Source organism: Haematobia irritans, chromosome 2, assembly GCF_050003625.1.
Source record: "Haematobia irritans isolate KBUSLIRL chromosome 2, ASM5000362v1, whole genome shotgun sequence".
Taxonomy (NCBI): Eukaryota; Metazoa; Arthropoda; class Insecta; order Diptera; family Muscidae; genus Haematobia; species Haematobia irritans.
Window position 1 is genome coordinate 79,917,725 of NC_134398.1, and position 12,134 is coordinate 79,929,858.

The 12,134-nt window shown below is 35.2% G+C and overlaps 1 long non-coding RNA gene across 1 annotated transcript; it reads left to right on the forward strand.

Annotated features, from left to right (window-relative positions):
• Positions 1-3,054: 3,054 nt before the first annotated feature.
• LOC142223069 (uncharacterized) lies at positions 3,055-3,810 on the forward strand. Its single transcript, XR_012718536.1, has 3 exons — positions 3,055-3,338; positions 3,432-3,505; positions 3,569-3,810. It is a non-coding gene; the product is annotated as an uncharacterized LOC142223069 (long non-coding RNA).
• The last annotated feature ends 8,324 nt before the right edge of the window (positions 3,811-12,134 follow it).

Below are 12,134 nucleotides of genomic sequence, written 5' to 3' on the forward strand. Positions count from 1 at the left end.
AACTAAACAGTATTACAAACGTTGGCATCACGCCGATGTCATAAAAATAAATAAATATTTTTCGACAAATTCAAGAAAATTTATTAGACATAACTAAGTTTTTTTCACTTGTTAAAGAAAATTTTGTAGTTTGAAGGAAAAACTTGGAGTTGAAAATTGCAAGAATGTCTTTAGTGACATACGAAGTTCATGATGGACGCATTTTTGGTAAAATTTACAAATTTAAAGAAATTCTGAACTATTTTGTGGAAGACACGAATTTAGTTCATCTTTATGCTTCATTTAAGTATATTTTTTTACTCGGGTTTAGTTAATTTACCTTCACTTTTTTTTGAGTGTACTAATGAGAAATCATCTGAATAAATAATGAGAAATCGACTGCTTTCTTCTGAGCAATTTTACACCACGTCCGGATCCAAAAAGAAATGTTCAATTGCTTTTTGGCTACGGCTTTTTTGCGGGTATTTTTTGAAGACTTGCTCATTTTTTAATTTTCTGGCTAACTGATTCATTTCGTTCTCACCACTTTTTCTTCTTTAACACGAAGAATATCAAGGAGTGTTTGCGGAGTAAAGCTAAATTTGCATATTTCGCAACAGTTTAAAGGTTGGATGGTGAAACCTTTCGCAGTTAGATGGTAGATACACAGAAAAAAATGTAGCTCGTAATTTATAACGAATTTTGAACTTCAATTTAGTCATCACATTTACAACCAATTTCTTCAATTTTTCAGAAAATTACGAAATTCTAGTTTACTACCAATAAATTCATTTTTGTTTTACTATGGTAAACCAGTCCTAAGAATTTCTCTACGATGAAGTAAAGGAGATCAGCTTAGCAGTCGGTGCTTTGGGATTTTAGAATTTTGTAAAACAATTTCATTTAATTGCCGATTGGACCACATTGACCTATGTAGACCATAAAAAGTATCCTTTTTGCTGTTCTATAAGAAGCAAGCAAAAAATTTGGGCTAAGTAAAGAAAACAGTGTTATGACAGAAAGAAGGACGATTTAAGCTAGTCGCATTTGAGGACCAGAGGTCTATAGAATGTTTTAAAGCTGCTCTGATACTAATTGGTGAAGTTTGGGAAGGAGCTGCTCTAGAGTTAGTCGAGAAGAAAGACATACCGGCTAGACCAAGAGCACATGCGTGGATACCTGCAAACCCTTCTGACCCTGAATCTATTTTAAATAGACTGAAACAATGCAATCCAGATCTTCCAACAGCTGATTGGAAGGTTGGCCGTTTGGATGAAGTGGGTGGGCCAAGACGGCATGCAGTGTTTATATTGAACACTCATTCTTTGCCACATCTAGCAAACTCCCAGGGCCGCGTATGTTATGGCTTTCATTATATCCAAATGAAGGTGTATAAAAATGATCAGCTAAAGGATTCAGAAATGGACAAGCCTCTGTCTGAATCAGAAGTAAGCGGATCCTCTTGCGAAGTCGAGGGGGATACCAAGACATTTGAAGACATGGATAGATACCGTATGCGTGAGGAGGCTTCTACTGCCTAAGAACTCACCAAAGTTGAACCTATGGTTATTGCGAGAGTCACCGATATCTCTGAAGAGGACATTCTTGATGACTCGATTGAAGCGGCTGACGTGACGGTTGTTGGAAATCTCGATGGTCCTACGGATCCTCCAGATAAATCTTCATCATTGTAAGGCTGCATGTGCTGCCTTAAAAGTTCTCCTGATGAAAGGGGACATAGATATAGTTCTTATTCAAGAACCATATGTTTATAAAAACAAAATATGTGAATTAAGTACTCCGGGGTTCAAACTATTGCAGTATACTGGTAATGATGTAAATCGAGCCTGTATAATTGCTAAAAACGAGCTCAACTTGTTTCTGCTTCCTTCAATGTGCAATACAGACACTGTCGTATTGCACATTGGGTATCTTCGGTCTACATGGGACATGACAGGGAGATGCCTCCATATCCCGTTAAGACCTTAGTGGAGGAGTCACTGAAAACAAAGACGAAACTCATTATGGTATGCGATGCGAATGCACATCATAGTATATGGGGAAGTAGTGATACTAATGCAAGGGGAGAGTCGCTAATAGAGTTTATTTTGCGTACTAATCTGGTAGTTTGTAACAAGGGAGATGTCCCAACCTTTGTCACTAAAAACAGGCAAGAGGTTTTGGACATCACCTTGGCCTCGCAAGAACTGAATGAAATGATATCTGAGTGGCAGGTTTTAAGTGAACACAGCTTCTCAGATCATCGCTACATCAGTTTCAAATTTGATGTTCATATCACCAAGATCATATTTCCGCCAAATGTTAGGAAAGCTGACTGGAATAGGTATAGGGAATCGTTCAATATGATGATACCGGAAATAACAGAGACAAATATGAGAAATGTGCAAGATATCGAACACGCAGTGGAGCGGATTACTAAGGCCTTCAACATCTCACTGAAAGCTGCATGCCCTAGAGGAAAGCCAAGGGGGAAACATCGACCACCATGGTGGTCTACGGAATTAAGTAATATGAGGAAATCCTGCAGGAAGCTCTTTAACAAGGCAAAGTCCACCAGAGCCCCTGAGGACTGGGACGCTTACAAGAAGAATCTGAGAGGATACAAGCGAGAACTGAGAAAGGCTCAGCACACAGACAATACAGATTGGTTGTGACAACCGAATTTATTGCCAACCTCCTTTTGGCAGTTGTAGCAACTACACACAAAAAATTATCACCAACATTTTTTCAATTAAACACTTAATTGAATTTGGAAACGGATTCAATTAATATGTTAATTGATTCAATTAATTATTTAATCAAATCCGAATAAAAACCAATTAAAAAAATGATTGATATTTGTTACGTTTCCAATTAAAATATTAATTGATTCAATCAATTTGTTAATCAATTCTGAAAAAAATTTCAATTACAAACGTGATTCAAATTTTTTCCGTTTCCAATTACACATGTGATTGATCCAATCACCTTTGTGATTGAAATTGAATAATTTTGAGCAATGGAAAGAGCGAAAAGAGAACAAGAGAATTTATTCAACAATGTATGATGGAGAGATCAGTCTGTGGAAGTAACTCGTAACGAACGGTTGGGTTTTTGTTTTTCGCGTAAATTGAAAAACATGATTGGCGACATTCTGTCTGCTGCATTCAAAATGTGTGCATAAATATTTTGAACGCAACAACAAATCATAGCAAAGGGTTGAAATAAATAAAGTGTGCAACAACAAACGGCCACGTGGTAAAGGTTTGAAAAAAATATATGACAGAACGCATTTGAAATTACCTGTGTTTGTGTTTTGTGGCATTGTAAAAATGGAAAACAATCTACGTTTATTGAAGGTAAGAAATTGTGAAATGTGAATACCGTTTTCCATTGGAGCCTGTTTACATTAAACTGACTAAAATAATATATTTTTTATTCATTTCTTTTAGTGACCAATTTTATTTCGTGAAATTGACCAATCAATCCCATCAACTCCATCATTTTATCAAATATATAATAATATGTTTGCAATAAAAAAGTGGGTACCGTATTGATCTTTTAAAATTATAAATTTTTTCACTCATAGTTTTCTTAAAACCAAGAGCGGTATGGGTTTGGTGGAAGATTCACCTTGAAGTTGCGAAGTAGCGTTGGCATTAAATTGCATTTTTGTTTTACCTGCCTTTTTCAGTTTGAACCCAAGTAGAGAGCAGTATATCTGGTATATAAACTAATGAGCTGAATTATGTAATGGTAAAAAGTTCTTTCTTTTGGATTTAAAAATATGAAAAATATCCGAAAATAATAAAAATATGTATTTTCCATTTATATTTTTTTCTATTTCCAGAATTTGCAAAGTATCATCAATATAATACCAAATATTACATTGCTTTCCCATTATTTTTGTCTTTGATTGGTTCAGATTTTAATAGACGATTTTAATGTGTGGAAATTTTGGAAAGGAATTGTTACTAAAATTAAATTACCGAGCTCCTTAATACACCTTTTTATGCTAAAAGACTACAACTGCAAAAGAAGATTATAAATCTACAACCTGGAACTAAGAATTGAACTTGATATTCTATGCAGGTAATGTTTAACAAATTAACTTTTAATTGAACAAAATTAAAATCGAATTATTCTGTTTACTTTCAGAAAAACTAATTTAGCTTACAGGCTGCTGATTTATTGGAAATCTAGGCGCATCTACATATTAGAAGGAACATGCTAACATGGTTGTTATTATTATAAGGAAGATAATGATTTATATAATTTATTTTTTCACCCTATAGTTGTTATTGATAGTAATTGTATTTGTAAGTTATGTTAGAACAAAACACAAATGACAAGAACCAAATTTATTTGTCTATTGCTTAATTCAAAAAATAATAAAATATTAAATATGTTTTATAAGAAACACATATTTTCTTTAATTTTAAATAAAACTAAATACGATTTTGGGATCGCAATATATAAATTTTTTGATCGAAATTTATAGCCAATTTCAATTAATTATTTAATTGAATGAATCAAATAGTTGATTGATTTTTGTCGCGAAATTAATTAAAATTTTAATTGATTCAATTAAAACTGTGATTGAATTTTATGTTAAAAATCAATCACGTTTTTAATTGATTCAATTACACAATTAATTGATTCCGTGACAAAAGTCAATTAAATTTTTAATTGAAAATCGTGTTGGTTTTCAATCAAAATGGGTGATTGATACTATCATTTTCGTGATTGAAGACATTTCAATTAAAAAAATGATTGAATCCGCGATTTTCGTGATTGAAATCAAAAAAATTTTTTTTGTGTGTATCAGTTGGCAGTTGTGTCACCCGACTGATTCGGTCGACACAACTAATGCCTAATGTGATATTGGTTGGGTATGCCGACGACATTGGTTGTAGCTACCTTCATCATTCAGTTGTGTTGACCAACCTTAATAATACTCATGGCCAAATTAAAAACCAATTCCTTCCCAATTAAATATTATATTTTATTTTATTTAAAAATATGAAATGAAAATAAATCTTAATTCATTGTATTTCATATCAAATTATGAAAATTACAATTTATAATTTTTAGTTGGTTGTAAATCAGCTCGTATATCCTTCGCCATGAATTTGCGCATCATCCTATGTTGCAAAAAATTTTACTACAAACAAAATAAAAATTGATTAATAAATTAATTAATATATGTTCGTATCGAAAACAACTAAATACGCAGAAAGATCAAACCGATATGAACTTTTGCGCGTTAATTAGAGAGCTAGAATTAAAATATGGGGTTTGTTTTATATGGGGGCTATATAACTATAGACCGATATGTACCAGTCTTTGTATGGTTGATAGCGGCTATATACTGGCACAATGTACCAAATTTCAAACGAGTCGAATGAATTATGGGGCTCCGGAGGTCAAATCTGTGGATCGGTTTCTATGGAGACTATATATAATTATAGATCGATATGGACCAATTTTTCATGGTTGTTAAAGACATGGTTGTTAAAGATATACTAACACCACATACCAAAGTTCAATAGGATCGGATGAATTTTGCTCTTCCAAGAGACTCCCGAGGTCAAATCTGGGGATCGGTTTATATGGTGACTAAATATAATTACGGACCGATATCGACCTAACACCACGTACCAAATTTCAACCGAATCGGATGAATGTTGCTTCTCTAAGAGGATCCACAAGCCAAATCTGGGGGTCGGTTTATATGTGGGCAATATGCATTTGCAATACCATCCAACCTACATCAATAACAACTACTTGTGTCAAGTTTGAAGTCGATAGTTTGTTTCGTTCGGAAATTAACGTGATTTCAATAGACGGACGGACATGGCTAGATCGACTCAGAATTTCAGCACGACTAAGAATATATACTTTATGGGGTCTCAGAGCCATATCTCGATACCCTCCACCCCATCATATGGTGGAGGGTATAATACCCAACTCAATGGAGGACACATAAGAAATTTACTTGAAGACTCATCTCGTAACATATTGCATGAACATCTGCACCTGTGTAGCTGACATGTACGTAAAATGGTGAAAATCGTTACTATTGAGATTATAGCAGATTACAAGTATTTACTTTTTGCCGACGTCGCCAGCTATCGAGAGAGTTTATATTTGCTTTAGCACGGAATTAAGTTGTCAACCTCTCTGGCCAGTATTTTACTAAACTAAAAGACAAAAGTCTTGATTAATTGATCAAATCACAGACTGGATGCTAGGGTTAAATACCTGTTGGAACTGTGAAGATTGGTACATTAAAGTGGTGTCTCGGAGCACTCCTTGACCATTGTGGAAGTGCATTTCTCATCCGATCTATTACATTCCGAGTTCTCCAGGTAACAAATTATGCTTTGAAGATTAGAAATTAAAAAAATACGTCTTCCTTAGACATGAAATTAATATTTTAATAGAAATGACATTTGTACAATAATTCAAATGGCATTCGGTTGTGAAAGCCATCCGTAAGTTGTGATAACAAAGTGACAGTTACGACAACTAATTACGGCAGGTTGTGTCATCCGAATACGGGCAAAATTTTTTAAAGTAGAGACATTTGGCTCCGACAACTGTCTGTCTTCTATCACAAACGTAAATCAATTGAAATAATCGAAACATTGTAGTAGAGACCCACGTATGATTGCAAATATAGTACATAGATTGGGGCAATTGATATTTAATTATAAATGTAGAATTTTCATTACTTCAACCGATTTCCAACCAATCTCTTCTCTGTGTGCACAACTCTTGGAATGCTTACTGCAGCAGTATTGAGAATACGTCCGAGGCTTCCAGACTACGGAAGGTTCTAGCATCCACCAACTCCGCTCCAGGTTTCATTAAAACATCGGAGGGCAATTGGACAACGTCCAGTGAGGAGACGCTGGAGGTACTATTGGACACACATTTTCCTGGAAATCAGACGGTTGAACCATGTACTGGCGGTGGCACCGCCAGCGGTCGTTTCCTGTCGAGGTAATTGTATCGGAAACTAGAATAAGATGGGCGCTAAATAGCTTTGGACCATTCAACTCCCCTGGACCTGATGGAATTACTCCGGCGGAGTTACAAGCTGTAACTGACAAAATTATCCCCTGGTTGTCGGTGATATATAAAGGATGTATCAACTTATCATATATCCCTGGAAAGTGGAGGGAAACAAAAGTCGTTTTCATACCTAAAGCGGGAAAAGCCTCTCACTCGAGGGCGAAGGATTTCCGACCAATCAGCTTATCCTCATTCCTACTTAAGACTCTGGAGAGGATGATAGATATTTATCTTAGAACTAGCATCGATTCAAGTTTGTTCTCGAAACGACAGCATGCATACTCGAAGGGCAGGTCTACTGAGACCGCACTACATGAACTAGTCAGCTTTATTGAAAGCTCACTATCTGTCAAAGAATACACAATCGTGGCGTTTCTAGACATCGAAGGGGCGTTCAATAATGTCCATCCGAGCTCGATATTAAATGGACTGACAACTCTGAATGTTGATCCATGTATACTCAGGCTGTTAGACGAACTGCTAATGAAGAGACGTATTTCAGCCACACTAGGACAAGCAAACATACAAAAGTATGTGAACAGAGGCACTCCCCAAGGAGGAGTTCTATCACCTCTTCTTTGGAATGTTGCTATAAACAACCTTCTGGTTTCTCTAGAAAAAGAAAGGATAAAAGTGGTGGCATACGCAGATGATGTGGCGCTAGCAGTCGGGGGAAAATTCCCATCCACAATCAGAGATATTATACAGAGAGCTCTCCGGATGTCTGAGAAATGGGCGAAAGATAATGATCTTGGTGTAAATCCAGCAAAGACAGAAATAGTCATGTACTGCAAAGATCGCAAAACTCCCACGGTTAGGCCCATTTCTTTAGGGGGTACTGAAATTCCCTTTGGTGAGTGTGCAAAATACCTGGGCGTTATTTTTGACAGGAAGCTGAATTTTAGGCTTAATATTGAAGAGAGGGCGAGAAAAGCCACGGTAGCTTTGTACTCGTGCAAAAAGTCAATAGGGAAAAAGTGGGGACTAAGACCAAAAATTGTGCATTGGCTATACACGGCAGTGGTTAGACCTATAATGCTATATGGTGTTGTAGTCTGGTGGCCGGCACTTCAGAAACCGACTGGTTTAGATAAAGTTCAGCGTATGGCGTGTTTGTGTATTTCAGGCGCATTCAGCAAGACAGGAACAAATTCCCTTAATGTCATGCTGCATCTATTGCCTTTAGACATTTTGGCCAAACAGTCAGCTGCAACAACGGCTGTGCGGTTGCGCGAACTATCGCTGTGGTCGGAAAAAGGTTACGGTCACAGTTCTGTCCTCAAAATAATGTCAGATGTGCCTAATGTAGTGGATTACTCTTTGGCGAGTCCACTTTTCGACAAAAGGTTTGAGACTCTAATCCCCAACAGTGAGGCGTGGTGCACACAGACCCCGGGGAATAAAGAATATATAGATTTCTACACTGATGGCTCCAAATTGGATGGACAAGTGGGTTTCGGAGTATATTCTAATGATCTGGAACTTCAAAAAGCGAAAAGATTACCTAATCACTGTAGTGTTTTTCAGGCTGAAATATTAGCAATAAGAGAGGTGGCGAATTGGCTGAGAAGTAATGTTCCAAAAAATGTGGGCATTAATATATACTCAGACAGTCAACCTGCAATAAAATCCTTGGACTCTGTGTTCCTCAACTCGAAAACGGCCATCGATTGCCGCAAATCTCTCAATGAGATAGCTGAGCAGTACAATATTCACCTAATATGGGTGCCTGGCCATAGGAACATACCGGGGAACTGCGAAGCGGATGAGTTGGCAAGGCTAGGGACTACCTTACATATTCCAGGGGAACTAGAATTTGTTGGTATGCCCCTAGCTACCTGCAAGCCCATGCTGCGTGAGAAGGCTGTTATGATGGCAAATGTTCGATGGGAGAATTGCAAGGGTTGTAACGACACCAAGCAAATATGGCCCCATTTCAACTTAAACCGCACACTAGATATGCTAATGTTCTCGAGACGTCAGATATCTGCTATAACGGGTCGCTGCCTGATAGGAGATTTTGCAAAAACTATTGGCGCGAAGTATAATGACTATTGTATGAGCTGTCATGATGCGGAGGAAAAAGAATCAATTAAACACCTCTTGTGTGAGTGTCCTGCATTTTGTGTAAAGCGCAAGCAACTTTTAGGAGCATATAGCTTCAGATTACTGGCGGATCTGGAAAACGTTAACTTAAGCAGTCTGCTAATATTTTTGGAACAATCTGGTTGGTTCAACAAAGAAAAATAATCAAGAAGGTTCAGCGGTTAAAACTAGAAGTGCCCGTATGTAATAGGTACTTTTAGTTAATGTGGTATCACAATGGACTGAATAGTCTAAGTGAGCCTGAATCTTAATCGGGCTGCCACTTTAACCTAACCTAACCTATGACAGAAAGAATGTAGGTGTCTTTTTCGAAAACAAAAATTGTCAAAATTCGTTTTTTGTTTGTTTTTGAAATACCAAATTGGGATCTCTAAATTTTCATCCCCGCTGTTCCGTTTGACTTTTTCACATCCTTGGAAGTTCTTTTTTAGTAAAATATTTGATAAAAATTGTCGCTGGTGAGATTTGAACCAGCGTTTTTTATTTTTTCATTCATAATAAGAATGAACATCTTATGAAGTAGTTAGAATTTGATGTCATATCATTGGTGTCATATCAGGTTCGTATTTATCACAAACATTTGAATAGAAGTTTTGATGTATCGTGTTTAATGGCATTTGTAGATGAGGGTGCTAAAGCGTTCTGTTATGGTGCCAACAGACCCAGGTTCAACCCCCGGTGGAAGCGAAGAATTTTTCAATTTGCAAAAATTAGATAATAGGAAAATAAAAGTGTAAAAATACTGATAAAAATAAAAAGTGAAATTGGACAAAAAAATTGTTTTAGCTTTTTAAATTTCTTCATACCAATGAACTTCTAAGGCACAACGTATAAAGCAATGCAAAAGATCTACAAATGAATCCTTTGCATTTGTTTATATATAATTGTTATTTGGGGAAAATTAAACTGAATATATCACACCTGTTTACATAAGTGCTAACACCTGTTCTTTAAATTATATGTTCTGGGGTCTTGTTGGAAGGGAAGTAGTAAATTGTTTTTGTAATATAAACATAATATTTATAATTTTTAGAAAAATGTAGTATACGTAATTATTTTGAGACATTTACTTAAATCGGCGTTTAACAGTATTTTGACTCCTTGTTTTTTTAAGAGACCAATGGACTAGTTACGGTATTCCAAAAAAGAGGTGATAGAACTGCTCCTTGGTGTTAGAAATCTAATCTGTTCACACACGCATAAAAATAATTCTTCCCTCCCAACGAAATTTTAAACATACAAATATCGTATTCCATTTTTAAATTTGTTGGTTGTTACAACCAGGGCTGTGGAGTCGGAGTTGGAGTCTGAAGATTTTGCTGGAGTCGGAGCCGGAGTCGTAGAAATTTTGCTCGACTCCGACTCCGGTGAAACAAACTGAAAAAACTTCCTATCTTAGTAACTAAAGAAATATTTCGACAAATTAGATTCCATTAGGGGTTTTAATCGGACAACGAAAAACGAAGTAATGGATTCCAGGCCATTCAAAGTGTATTTATATGGGTGAAATTTCACGGTGATATAAAAAGTAGTGTTTACTAAAATATGGGCCGAATAGATCAATTGTATTGTCCATTTTTAGCATATTAAAATGTCGATTTTTGACCATCTATGTACTCTTGATAAAGGTAAAATTTTAAGACAATATAGCAGTAGAACCTAACGTTCTAAATTTTTTGGCCTGCATGTTGGGTTCGAAGATGGGCCATACAGGACAATTTTGTGATATAGCACCTACATAGCCATAAATAAATGCGGAAATTTCCCGTCGGCCCAGATTTTGTATATGGAGATAATTACTTGAGAAATCTCCATATACATCCGATGTCCTTGGAAGCTGTAATATTAAATTAAACATCTGCCAACGTGCCATCTGAGCCGGTCTTTTGGGAGAATGTTTATTTCATCAAAACCCCTCGAAATTCTTTACATTAAATTAAGGGCCTCCAACAAGGATGATAAATTATGTTGACGAAAAAGTACTAAAAATGCATTAAAAATGTACTTTTCGAAGCCAAAAAGTGCTAAAATTACATGATATCAAATTTAAAGACTATTGTAAAAGTATACGTATATTAAAATCCAGTCCGATTTTGACATTTTTTTTTGTTTTTCTAAAAAAAAAGATTATTTTGCAAAATTTTATTTCTGTAGAAAATTTTGTCAAAATTTTATTTCTGCAGAAAATTTTATTTCAGCGAAAATTTTGTCAAAATGTTATTTCTACAGAAAATCTTGTCAAAATTTTATTTCTATAGAAAATTATGTCAAAATTTTATTTCTATAGAAAATTTTGTAAAAATTTAATTTCTATAGAAAATTTTGTCAAAATTTTATTTCTAAGTAAATTTTGTCAAAATATTATTTCTATTGAAAATGTCAAAAATTTCTATAGAAATTTTTTTCAAAATTATTATTTCTATAGGAAATTTTGTCACAAAGAAGTACCTATTTGCAAAATCTACCAAACGAATGTGATATAGACAATATTCCTCTCAAAATGTTGAGATCCTGTAATAAAAACTTAAATATCCTAATTTGAGAATATGTATATTTCTTCAATGTCTGCTTTTTATAATTTTTAGAGTTGAGTTGATATGTGAGAAACGTTCACATTTAGGGCAGAATAACTTTATATAGAGTAATTGTGATAAAAAAAAAGTACCAAATGACTCGCGGTCGTGCCACGGTGCTTTTAGCAGTCGAAATGTATCAAAAATGCACAAAAGTGTCAACTTTATCAACCCTGGCCTCTAATGTCCATAACTGATAGACCATTTATGAATCGATGTTTCACGATTTTATTTCTATAGAAACAATATTCGTAACTGTCCAGCTATTCCTGTCATTTTTGGCAGTTTATGTTTGTTTTCTATATCCGACACATTACATTTTTTAACATCTAAACTTTCAGTCTGATTATCCCGACATTTTGATTTTTGCGTATTTTTCCTTTTTATATAGATTTA